The 13,793-nt window shown below is 49.3% G+C and overlaps 1 protein-coding gene across 1 annotated transcript in view; it reads right to left on the reverse strand.

Moving 5' to 3' along the window:
• The window catches only part of LOC146796866 (extracellular calcium-sensing receptor-like), a 187,200-nt gene extending 177,190 nt beyond the window's left edge, over positions 1-10,010 (reverse strand). The window contains exon 1 of the mRNA XM_085631404.1: positions 9,960-10,010. The gene's annotated coding sequence lies outside the window, so the exon portion shown is untranslated. The remainder of the gene's footprint in view (positions 1-9,959) is intronic.
• Positions 10,011-13,793: the final 3,783 nt, after the last annotated feature.

Raw genomic sequence — 13,793 nt, forward strand, 5'->3', positions numbered from 1 at the left:
AGGAGATACCTCACAAATCGCCATTGGCCGGGCTGCTTCTAATGACGGCCTAGAGGTGCGAAAGACCCTCTATATGCGAGATTGGGCGGACAGGACATCTGGTATTTTGTGGAGAGTGTCTCGCATCCACCAAACCCTGAAAAAAGGCCCTAAATTATATTGTTATTAATTAAAAGTCCCTCCTAATATTCAAGCATCAGTCACAGGAAATAAATTAATCAAGCAGCAAACGTCAGACCCCGAAGAAACCCTGAAAAATAAATGTACACAAACATCACAATAGAGAGTAAAATGTCCTCTTTAATAGGCAGTAAATGTGCATTACGCGTGGCACTTTATTGCTGAACGTGTATGGTGCACAAACAACAGCATCTGGAAATATGGGGGCATATCAACAACAACCGGCCATAATTATCGCTCAGCGCTCTTAGCGTGAGGATAATTATCGCCGGCTAGCGTGAATTTTTATCGCTGAGATAGCGTGCTATTAGCAACGCTTATCTCAATAGCGATAAAAATCTACACGCTAACAGGCTAACGTGAGATTATCGCTGGAAACCCAGCGATAATCACACGTTACCTTGTTGATAGGGACAGGCAAACTTAGCCATGATATCCTCCTTCCATAGGATATCATGGCTAAGTCTGAAAATTAGCAGACGTAAAAAAGCAGCGTTAACCGCGGTTAGCGCTGCTTTTTTTGTCTCTAACAGGGTTAGCGACATTCTTGATAATAGGAGAAATGTCGCTTAGCGACATTTCTCCTATTATTTTACTCTGGAACGCCCCCTTTGCATCTCATTAGAGATGCAAGGGGAAGCGTAGAGTAAAAGGGTGCTAACATGCAAATTTGCGTGTTAGCACCCTGTTGTTGATAGGGCGCTAGTTTTATCTCTGCTTTTTTGGCTTTTAAAGCCAAAAAAGCAGAGATAAAGCCCTTGTCGATATGCCCCTTAGTTTCTGTGCAGATTTTTCAAATGTGTAAAGAATCTATGAGGCATATCAGCAACAACCGGCGATAATTATCGCTAAGCGCACTTAGCGCTAGGATAATTATCGTCGGCTAGTGTGGATTTTTATCGCTGAGATAGCGAGTTATTAGCAACGCTTATCTCAAAAGCGATAAAAATCCTAGCGCTAACTGCCAAACGTGAGATTATCCCTGGAAACCCAGCGATAATCCCAGGAAGTTTGGCGATAGCTTGCTGATAGGGCCTCACATACTTAGCCATGATATCCACCTTACATAGGATATCATGGCTAAGTCAGTTTCAAAGCAGGCGTAAGGAAAGTAGCGATAACAGAGGTTATCGCTACTTTTCTTGTCGCTATGCTGCTTTGCGTGAGGCTTGATAATAGGTGAAATGTCACTTAGCGACATTTCTCCCGTTATCCTGGGGAGGAACGCCCACTTTGCATCTCATTAGAGATGCAAAGTTGGGCATTAGGAATTCAGGCGCTAAGGCAAGGTTTCACGCGATAGCGTGACCTTGCTAATATAGCGATAAAATTATCGCCGCTTTTCGGCAGAAAACGGCCACAGAAGCGGCGATAATTTTATATCGCTGCCTTGTAGATATGCCCCTTAGTTTGTTTTCATCCTTTTAAAATCTTTTTATACATCACAATCCACAATTTAAAAAAATACATTATATAATATATGTACTCACTTAGGGGCATATCAACAACAACCGGCGATAATTATCTCTAAGTGCACTTAGCGCTAGGATAATTATCGCCGGCTAGCGTGAATTTTTATCGCTGAGATAGCGTGCTACTAGCAACACTTATCTGAATAGCGATAAAAATCCTCAGGCTAACAGGCTAACGTGAGATTATCGCTGGAAAGCCAGCGATAATCTCACGTTACCTTGTTGATAGGGACAGGCAAACTTAGCCATGATATCGTCCTTCCATAGGATATCATGGCTAAGTCTGAAAAATACCAGACGTAAAAAAGCAGCGTTAACCGCGGGTAGCGCTGCTTTTTTTGTCTCTAACAGGGTTAGCGACATTCTTGATAATAGGAGAAATGTCACTTAGCGACATTTCTCCAATTATTTTACTCTGGAACGCCCCCTTTGCATCTCAGAGATGCAAGGGGAAGCGTAGAATAAAAGGGTGCTAACATGCAAATTTGCGTGTTAGCACCCTGTTGTTGATAGGGCGCTAGTTTTATCTCTGCTTTTTTGGCTTTTAAAGCCAAAAAAGCAGAGATAAAGCCCTTGTTGATATGCCCCCAATTGCTTTATATTTTGAAATATGTGTTAAGTTAATTTACATGTATTTCAGATTGGCCCTAGTTAGATAACTTTGACATACTGCAGCCATTTGTACTTTCACGCTCTCTATCCCGAGGAGATTGTCACTGGGTTGTAAAACTCACTCATTTTGCAGTAAGAGAAGGGAAAAGTAAACATAATCGCCAATCTCCATGGTAACAAAGAATAAGCAGCAATTTGTGGAAAGACAGTCTCTGGCCTTTGACCTTTGTCTTTGAACTGGCAGAAAATGCTGCAAGATAAAAACTACATCGAAAGGCCTTTTCAGTGTTCAGTTCCCTTGAAAACTCATACCAGGTTATTCTGGGGGTGCTGTAGCACCTGCTGCACCCCAAGTTCCAGCACCCCTGTGTGAGCCTGATCTTTGCACTCCCGGAGCACTATGGTGTTACAGAGGGGCTGCAGATGCTATGCAGCCCCTTGGCCTTCAGAGGGCGTTCGCTCACGTGCATCGGGACAGTGCCCTATGCAAATGAGGGAATCAGCTTGTCTGTGTCCCCGTTTATGGGCACGGGCACAAATGGCAGCAGCATCGTAGGAGGTGCACTGACAGTGAGCTACAAAAAAGGTGGTGCATTGTTTGTGCGCTGCCGGGCAGCCGCAGCCCATGCAGGTAAAAGCGGTGGGGCAGTGGGCCGGCTAGGGGCGGATTTAATGTCCTCTCGTCATTGTCCGTCTAAATCCCCCAGCTGGCCCACCGCTCTTACCTCACGGGCCGCGGTTGCTGCGTGGAGGGAGTAACGGGGACCCATGGACCCCCACCATATCCCTCTGCTGACAAGTGCAGACCCTCACTTGTGACCGGCCTTGCTTGTAGGCAGCCTCTCTGTATTTTACTGAATTTGCAGCCCCAGGGCAGCCGCGAGTTTGCAGCTGCCCTGGGAGCCGTGCATTGATTCTATGTACCTGTTTGCGTCTGACACACCTGTTTAAAGGTGCGCTGTGGAGCAAACAGGGACAGTGTGTCCATTACATAGCCCAGGTCCTGGTGTTGCCCATTTTAATGCCACATAAGTGACTTTATTGGAAGGATGAAGGGCTGAGTGGCCTCGCCTGGATTTGAGCTCTTCACCTACAGATCTCACCTGCATGTCAGCAGCAAGCACACAGCTCCCTGACCCATCCTGTTGTTATGAGCTTCTTGAAGACAAGGTACCGGCTTGTCATCTTGACACCTGCACAGACAGCCTCAGCCTCCCTTCACGGGAAGGAACAGGCTTGATTGTCCCTGCAGTGAATCTCACCGTCCCACCTTCAGGGCCACGCCCGGGCTGGGATGCATTGTAGGCCTCGGGCTTAACCCCCACTGTGATCAAAGGGCATGTTTCTGTCTTGGGAACAAGCCCAGTGTTGGCTGTACTCTTAATCCCTCGTAGAACTGTATATAATGTGCAGAACCGTGGGAGCCCACCAGGAGAGTCTGGAGGTTACAGCAATACCAATCCCTGATATAACTATAAATTGCCGCCTGTATGGGCAGCAAGAGCATCTCTGTATGCGCAGGTATAGCTGTCAAAGCTTGGTACAGCCCCAGCAGTGATAGCCCCACATGCTCGCTACAGCCTCATATGCGCAAGGTCACCCTAAGCTGCTCACTGCAGCCCTATGTGCACAAGTGCACCCTAGGATGCGCGCTGCAGCCTCATATGCACAAGTGCACCCTAGGATGCTCACTGCAGCCCTATGTGCATAAGTGCACCCTAGGATGCTCACTGCAGCCCTATGTGCACAAGTGCACACTAGGATGCTCGCTGCAGCCTCGTATGCACAAGCGCACCCTAGGATGCTCGCTGCAGCCTCGTATGCTCGTATGCACAAGTGCACCCTAGGATGCTTGCTGCAGCCTCGTATGCACAAGTGCACCCTAGGATGCTCGCTGGAGCCTCGTATGCTCGTATGCACAAGTGCACCCTAGGATGCTCACTGCAGCCCTATGTGCACAAGTGCACCCTGGATGCTCGCTGCAGCCTCGTATGCACGAGTGCACCCTAGGATCCTCCCTGCAGCCTCATATGCACAAGTGCCCCCTAGGATGCTCGCTACAGCCTCGTATGCACAAGCGCATCCTAGGATGCTCGCTGGAGCCTCATATGCACAAGGTCACCCTAAGCTGCTCACTGCAGCCCTATGTGCATAAGTGCACCCTAGGATGCTCACTGCAGCCCTATGTGCATAAGTGCACACTAGGATGCTCGGTGCAGCCTCGTATGCACAAGCGCACCCTAGGATGCTTGCTAGAGCCTTGTATGCTCGTATGCACAAGTGCACCCTAGGATGCTCGCTGCAGCCTCGTATGCACAAGTGCACCCTAGGATGCTCGCTGGAGCCTCGTATGCTTGTATGCACAAGTGCACCCTAGGATGCTCGCTGCAGCCTCGTATGCACAAGTGCACCCTAGGATGCTCACTGCAGCCCTATGTGCACAAGTGCACCCTGGATGCTCGCTGCAGCCTCGTATGCACAAGTGCACCCTAGGATCCTCCCTGCAGCCTCATATGCACAAGTGCCCCCTAGGATGCTCGCTACAGCCTCGTATGCACAAGCGCATCCTAGGATGCTCGCTGGAGCCTCATATGCACAAGGTCACCCTAAGCTGCTCACTGCAGCCCTATGTGCATAAGTGCACCCTAGGATGCTCACTGCAGCCCTATGTGCATAAGTGCACACTAGGATGCTCGGTGCAGCCTCGTATGCACAAGCGCACCCTAGGATGCTCGCTAGAGCCTTGTATGCTCATATGCACAAGTGCACCCTAGGATGCTCGCTGCAGCCTCGTATGCACAAGTGCACCCTAGGATGCTCGCTGGAGCCTCGTATGCTCGTATGCACAAGTGCACCCTAGGATGCTCACTGCAGCCCTATGTGCACAAGTGCACCCTAGGATGCTCGCTGCAGCCTCGTATGCACAAGTGCACCCTAGGATTCTCCCTGCAGCCTCATATGCACAAGTGCCCCCTAGGATGCTCGCTGCAGCCTTGTATGCACAAGCGCACCCTAGGATGCTCGCTGGATCCTCGTATGCACAAGGTTACCCTAAGCTGCTCACTGCAGCCCTATGTGCATAAGTGCACCCTAGGATGCTCACTGCAGCCCTATGTGCACAAGTGCACCCTGGATGCTCGCTGCAGCCTCGTATGCACAAGTGCACCCTAGGATCCTCCCTGCAGCCTCATATGCACAAGTGCCCCCTAGGATGCTCGCTACAGCCTCGTATGCACAAGCGCATCCTAGGATGCTCGCTGGAGCCTCATATGCACAAGGTCACCCTAAGCTGCTCACTGCAGCCCTATGTGCATAAGTGCACCCTAGGATGCTCACTGCAGCCCTATGTGCATAAGTGCACACTAGGATGCTCGGTGCAGCCTCGTATGCACAAGCGCACCCTAGGATGCTCGCTAGAGCCTTGTATGCTCATATGCACAAGTGCACCCTAGGATGCTCGCTGCAGCCTCGTATGCACAAGTGCACCCTAGGATGCTCGCTGGAGCCTCGTATGCTCGTATGCACAAGTGCACCCTAGGATGCTCACTGCAGCCCTATGTGCACAAGTGCACCCTAGGATGCTCGCTGCAGCCTCGTATGCACAAGTGCACCCTAGGATTCTCCCTGCAGCCTCATATGCACAAGTGCCCCCTAGGATGCTCGCTGCAGCCTTGTATGCACAAGCGCACCCTAGGATGCTCGCTGGATCCTCGTATGCACAAGGTTACCCTAAGCTGCTCACTGCAGCCCTATGTGCATAAGTGCATCCTAGGATGCTCACTGCAGCCCTATGTGCACAAGTGCACACTAGGATGCTCGCTGCAGCCTCGAATGCACAAGCTCACCCTAGGATGCTTGCTGGAGCCTCGTATGCTCGTATGCACAAGTGCACCCTAGGATGCTCGCTGCAGCCTCGTATGCACAAGTGCACCCTAGGTTGCTCGCTGCATCCTCATATGCACAAGTGCACCCTAGGATCCTCCCTGCAGCCTCATATGCACAAGTGCCCCCTAGGATGCTCGCTGCAGCCTCGTATGCACAAGCGCATGCAGCCTCGTATGCACAAGTGCACCCTAGGATGCTCGCTGCAGCCTCGTATGCACAAGCGCATGCAGCCTCGTATGCACAAGTGCACCCTAGGATGCTCGCTGCAGCCTCGTGTGCACAAGCGCATGCAGCCTCGTATGCACAAGGCACCCTTGGATGGTTGCTACAGCCTCGTATGCACAAGTGCACCCTAGGATGCTCCCTACAGCCTTGTATGCACAAGCACACCCTAGGATGCTCGCTGCTGCACCCTAGGATGCTCCCTACAGCCTCGCATGCACAAGTGCACCCTAGCATGCTCGCTGCTGCACCCTAGGATGCTCGCTACTGCCTCGTATGCACAGGTATCACCATGCAGCAGCACGGTATGGGCAGCTATTGCTACAAATGCTCGGGGCATCCAGACAAGCAGAGGAACCACCTATATACTCCAAGCAGCTCTCTTTTCGCACCTTGGCCTTGTAAACCTTCAAGGCCAGTGCAACCTAATATGTGCCATCACAGCCCCATATGCCCCCATCCCTGGCCCATCTGCATTAAACAAAGAGTGGGCAAGGACGGTGGAGCTGGTTCGAAACAGAGCGAACTTTTCTTTAAGGGCGAGAGGGCCTGGTGCTGGTAACACTGACAACAGTGCCAAGAGGCAAAGAGCTTCATGTCGGCGCTCGCACTCCTCACTCCATTCCAAGAGGGGTGAGAGAGGGCATTCTGAAAGTGGCAGAGAACGGTGGGCAGGGGCCCTGGTGCAAGCAAGGAAAATGGTCCCTTTTGACTGTTGTTGGGCTAGTAAAATGTAGCAATTAGCAGGGTTCAGTTGGTCCCGGTACCACTGCACCTGTTGCACCAACAGGAGCTGCGCCCTTGAATTCTGATGTGGCATTTGGAGAGGGAAACATCAACGGCAGGGCACCAAACGCCCCAGGATTCTATTAGTTGCACTCACTTGCAACATGCAAACAACTGAATCTAACCTGTAAGCGCCTAGAAGTTGCTTGAGTGCACCTTCAGATACGCTTTAGTGGACAGACCATAGTGCGAGTCAACACCTTAGGGTCGGAGCCCCGGCACATCTTCCCCTAAACAGTATATTATGATGATTGTTTATTTTGTATGTTTCCCTATGTGCCTGTCGGAAGTCTCTGCTGCAGATGTACCCTGTCATCAGCGTGATTGGTTTTGCGTTTTGGTGGGAGGGTGAGGGTGGCAGACACAAGATGACGATGGAGGAGGCAGGGTCCCTCCCCCACTTTCTATCCCCGGATGGCACCCTGTCCGGTTCACCTCTGCCCTTTCCAAATGTGCAAGTGGGCACTCAATCATTTGACCTTTCGCCCTGAGAGGGGTGCTTACTAAGGGAGGGTGTAACTCGTGTAATTTGCTTTAGTGTAATTACAAAAATGTTACGTGAAATTACACTAGGCGTGCAAACCTCTATTTAGCACTATTTTGCATTGTAAAATTCAACCTCAGAACCAAAATGGGCCGAGGATACATTTTGCACTAAGAACACAGCCCTAAACGCACAACAAATATGAGCAGCAGCGGAAGTCAGTAGCAGCTTACTAAGTTCCTTGTACCTGTGCTCCTGCTGTAGGATTTTTGCCTAAAATTACTTTTAATTTCACGAGCGGACAAAATCACTTTATTTTTGGTAATTTCACATCACAAGAGTAATGCACGATTATAGAAATGACTCTGATTGCTACAGCTTAATTAAAAGGTTGCCCAGACCTTTCCTTTTCCCACACACCCATGTATGCATTTCCTTGTTTGCTTTCACATGCCCGGCACCGTGTTTTACTCATGGATGCTTGCATGGCTCTTTCCTTCACCCCTATAAAAATTCGGCCAGCCCAGTTCACCCCCGTCAATAAACCACAGGAGTAGCTACCAGCGCCAGGATACCTGCCAGGTGACAGTCGCGCTTTATAAATATTTTAAATAAATAAATAAATAAAATAAATTTAAATAAGTATGTTAATAAGTCCCCTGCCGCTCTGTCCACCAGAATAGGTGGGACCATGCCAGCCTCCGTCCAATGGCGGCTGCTGTGAGGCCAGAGTGCTTGAACTAACAGTGGCACACCAGAGGTGGAGGCATCCTAAGGAACCCAGAGGCCCTCCACAGTCAGCCCTGCCCCATACTGTTACTGTTTCCAGCCTCCCTCCAATGGCGGCTGCTGTGAGGCCAGAGTGCTTGAACTAACAGTGGCACACCAGAGGTGGAGGCATCCTAAGGAACCCAGAGGCCCTCCACAGTCAGCCCTGCCCCATACTGTTACTGTTTCCAGCCTCCCTCCAATGGCGGCTGCTGTGAGGCCAGAGTGCTTGAACTAACAGTGGCACACCAGAGGTGGGGGCATCCTAAGGAACCCAGAGGCCCTCCGCAGTCAGCCAGGCCCCATACTGTTACTGTTTCCAGCCTCCGTCCAATGTCGGCTGCTGTGAGGCCAGAGTGCTTGAACTAACAGTGGCACACCAGAGGTGAGGGCCCCTAAGGAACCCAGAGGCCCTCTGCAGACAGCCCTGCCTCATACTGTTACTGTTTCCAGCCTGCCTCCAATGGCGGCTGCTGTGAGGCCAGAGTGCTTGAACTAACAGTGGCACACCAGAGGTGGAGGCATCCTAAGGAACCCAGAGGCCCTCCACAGTCAGCCCTGCCCCATACTGTTACTGTTTCCAGCCTCCCTCCAATGGCGGCTGCTGTGAGGCCAGAGTGCTTGAACTAACAGTGGCACACCAGAGGTGGGGGCATCCTAAGGAACCCAGAGGCCCTCCGCAGTCAGCCAGGCCCCATACTGTTACTGTTTCCAGCCTCCGTCCAATGTCGGCTGCTGTGAGGCCAGAGTGCTTGAACTAACAGTGGCACACCAGAGGTGAGGGCCCCTAAGGAACCCAGAGGCCCTCTGCAGACAGCCCTGCCTCATACTGTTACTGTTTCCAGCCTGCCTCCAATGGCGGCTGCTGTGAGGCCAGAGTGCTTGAACTAACAGTGGCACACCAGAGGTGGAGGCAGCCTAAGGAACCCAGAGGCCCTCTGCAGACAGCCCTGCCCCATACTGTTACTGTTTCCAGCCTCCCTCCAATGGCGGCTGCTGTGAGGCCAGAGTGCTTGAACTAACAGTGGCACACCAGAGGTGGAGGCAGCCTAAGGAACCCAGAGGCCCTCTGCAGACAGCCCTGCCCCATACTGTTACTGTTTCCAGCCTCCGTCCAATGGCGGCTGCTGTGAGGCCAGAGTGCTTGAACTAACAGTGGCACACCAGAGGTGGGGGCCCCTAAGGTACCGAGAGGCCCTCCGCAGTCAGCCATGCCCCATACTGTTACTGTTTCCAGCCTGCTGCACAGCGCTGACATTAAACCGCATATTATACACAGCTCTGGAATCCCCTCTGTCTGATCTTCTCCCAAGACCACCTCCTACATACTGCTCTCCCCATAACTCACATTCTTGTTTGATTTTAAAAAAATGGTGCTGCTTAACCCCCTGCCTTTCACAGTTTTCTATAATGTGCTTATGCATAACCCCATCCCAAATAAAATCCACCCATAACAAGGTTTTTAACAGCATGAAAATAGGTTCTCTGGCCCAAACTTGTGAAAATGAAGGAATATAAGTAAACATTTGGTTCATCAAAATAGCACTTACTGAATTGTCAGACAAGTCTGCAGTCTCCGACCCCTGTGCCCAGGAGCTCCGTGCCCGTGTGTGCAGTGACCCAGGAGCCAGTGGCTTCTCAGGGGTGGCTCCTTTTATGGACTCTTCCCCTCCATGGGCTAGGCGCGCCAAGGGACTTGGCTTCCATCACTCACCTGTGTGCATCCCTTGATTGCCACCTGCCTTCCCACAGACCATCCTCTGCCTGGTAATGAGTGGGCAGTGCCAGTACAAAAGTGGCACCTTCCAATACCATCAATCAACATCTTTTAAAAGGCTGGTGCAAGTGCTGGAAGCCAGCTGAGCAGCGACGCAGCAGTGGGAATTGCATCATTTCCCGAGGACGCCCCCTTTCAAGGAGGGTCCCCGGTACAACTGCTGGGACCTCCTGCGTCACGCCGCCTCAGGCTTAAACGAAAGGCAGTGGTCCATTTTGTGCCTGTCCCTCCATCGGTGTGTATCATCTTTTCTTGTGTCCTTCCACTGCTTATTTTCAGGGAACTACTTTGCTAATTCTGCTTAAGCCCTCCGCGAGGGCACCCACGCCTTCCAGGAGTGCTCTACGGCAATAACAGAAGGGCCTTTGCAGAGCCGAAGCGTCTGAACTGCATTTCCTTTCACTTGAAATGCAGATTCAACCGTGCGACCATGTTTAGTCTGCCGTGAGCGCCCTATTGCAGCAAGCAGACCTTGCAAATGTATAGTTCAAACATCCTCTGCTCCTCACCTTTTTAATAAGCCTTGCACTCAATAAATAACCCTTTCAGAGCAGCCTTAGAATCTCTGAATACCGTTGTTTTCGCTCAGGGTTATTTGCGGTCACACATCGCCCTGTCCTGGGTACATTTCCACTCGTTCTGATTTCAGTGTTTCGCTTTGCTAACTCGTGCGTATACAAAGCGCTTCAAAGCCACGCCAGGCGTAGTAAGAGCTATATAAATGCAATTCCAATCTCAGTACTCGTATTCCTCTACATTTCTACAATGGCTGGAATGGTGATGCTAATGTGTAGTCATCCTACCGTGCTCGCTGAGCCACTAGCGTCACGAAACTTGAGGGGTCCCCTGCAACCTACAGGAAGGCCCCCCTCCGGAGTCAGTCAGGAGCTGTCACGCCAGGGTACTGTGCTGAATGTATCCCTTGAAGCCCAGCCCTCCCCGCACCGCGGGGGCTGCGGGGGCCTTTGTTACGCCACTGGCTACAGCTGTCAGCAGGCCCCGCACAAGGCCTGGTTTCAAGAGGGTCGGTTAATTCCGACCCCGGCATAAACCCATTATCAGATGTGTTAAATACCTCAAACTTCATTGACTTTCGGCAACTCAAACCTGCAGAAATCTAGGAGGGGAAATGTGCAGGGTATTTACTCTACCATGGGGATGTTGGTGCATATTATTCCCCCCAAGCTTGTAATAGGAGCTATTTATCGCACCCGATCAATAAGATACCCGTGGTATTCTTATGTATCAGATATAACAGCCTCTACACTTGTAATCAGGCCAAACTGTCTTTGGCCGCCCTGCATTTCACACACAATACAGAGAACTTCACTTCAGTGATGTTGAAGCAAAGACAAATGTACGTCTCATTTCATTGATTTGTCACACCTGCACCTTTAGCTTTTGTTTACAACAATACAGTTTTGCAGTTTTATACAGAGTACATCACCACAAGGTATTGGATTGCTTTACACGAGCGCCCGTTACACTGATTCTTTAGACACTGCAAGATCACCTTTTTTTCCCCCAATCACAGGATGGTGAGGTAACACCCAGACTCGAACCTGCTTTCCAATGCTAAAGTCGGCTGCTCTGGCTGTAATGTCACATCCTCTCCCATGTTTTCCTCTTTAATTTCAGTTTTGTGCCAGTGCGCTTTCTTCTACTTTTCACAGTTCATTAGTCCCCTTCTTAAATATTTTTCATTTTTTAGGGTGTTGATGGTTTGGCTGATTACAGCAGGTGGTGGCCGATTGTCCGGAGCGCAATCCTCCCAAGACCAGCCCAGCCTTTGGAGGGCATTCCTTCGCCCATGCAGCACTTAAGAAACATGGTCAGCCCTCCTTGAATTGTGTTTCTTGCCCTGATTGTGTTCTTCAGCCCACTGGGCACTTCCGTAAATGGAGGCTGTGCTATATTAGCCTTCTGTTTTTTATTCCAGCAGAGCCTCTCTCGTTTCTCAACTCCATGCGTGAAAAGTTCATTCAGGGGATTCTTCTACATTCTGTGGCTAGTAGCCCTGAATTATTGACCGGAGGAAGCTGACCATGATAATGCATTGAACAGGACTCTGTCTTCACGGCCCCCCCTGCAATGGAAAGTTCCAGGTTCTTGGAGAAAATAAAAGGAGTTTGTGTACAACTTAGAAGTTTACGAAATGACAGTGTAACCCATTTGGTCACACAGTAAAGCTCAGAGTCAATTGATGGAATTAAGTATGGATTCATTACCAATCCAAAGCCAATCTGATATAAATCAATTACAGAAACATAGTATAAAAGTACAAAATCACTAAAGGATAGCCAAAATGGTGAATGACGTAGATTCTCAATAACAGGTAACAAGTGAGGAATTCAGTAGCAGCCATGCATAATATAATGAAAACAGTTTAATGAGTAGATGGAAAGCATCAATCCTCTTGCCTGTACATGAGATTATCTAAAAAGAAGAGAAAAAAACAGTACTACTCAACACCTGGGAAACCCTATTAACTCATAGAAATTAAAAAAGATGTCAGCATAGCAGAACTTCAGTACAAGTTCTCAAAAGTAAAGCATATTGCATAGCATTAAGCACATAACAGAGAAGGAGCAAAGAGGTGTACGTTTTAAAGCCTAAAGGGAATCTCAATCTAGTCACAGTGCAACTCCCAATTGTACCCATAAAAGAACTTTCTAAAATTCTAGGTCATATGTTTAACTGTATTTCATCTTCCAACATCAAAAAGTTGGCAACTATGCTCGAGGCTTCTTCTCCTTGTTCTGCACTTTCTAAACATTCTTTGGTTCCTCCCTACATTCATTACAACTCTTTATCCTTGCCAAAAGATGCTCCTTCCGAGCCCCACTCTCTTTCACACAATGGGCCTTTCTTTATCCATGACCATTAATATCAATGGGGTATCCCAGTAACATGCAGATTTTGCCATGAGGTATGCAACTACTTATATATTTTTCAAGGCCAGTCCACCGTTACTTAGGACTAACAATCAAAGTTACATTGAAATATATTGATACAAAATAATAACGAAAACACGCAGGACTGCAAAAATGGGAGCGATATATATTAAAAAATCATATTTCGTATACGCTGACATACATATCAATGTTCAAAAGACAGGACACATGCATAGGAGTTAAAGTTTACAAGCAAATGTGCTGGATATATTACATAAAAATGAACACAATGGAACATGTAGATAATTAACAGGAATAACAACAAAAAAACATAAAAACAGGGATCGTTTGAGCGTGCAAGAAATCACTGTTGCTCCCTAGGCAGACATATGTTTTTACATCCTAACGTAAATATGTCTACTTGGACATGGAACACTTATTCAGATTACGTATACGTTTCCACCCGCAAGAAAAAATGTGAGTGTAGTTGAATAACATCAGCATGGGGTCTTCCCCAGGACTATATATTCATGAATGTGTCGAATGCCCTAGGTGTTACGTGGGAACACCCACCCTAACGCCAATGGAACAATTCCCTATTGCAGTGTGAGGCAACGCAGTGACTTGCTCTCCCTTGCCTCACACCATATCTACGAGGCCATGAAAAGTCACACAGGTTGGCTTTACGTGGCCTCGTAGATATGGCTCTGTAG

The sequence above is a fragment of the Triturus cristatus genome, chromosome 10, assembly GCF_964204655.1.
Source record: "Triturus cristatus chromosome 10, aTriCri1.1, whole genome shotgun sequence".
NCBI lineage: Eukaryota > Metazoa > Chordata > Amphibia > Caudata > Salamandridae > Triturus > Triturus cristatus.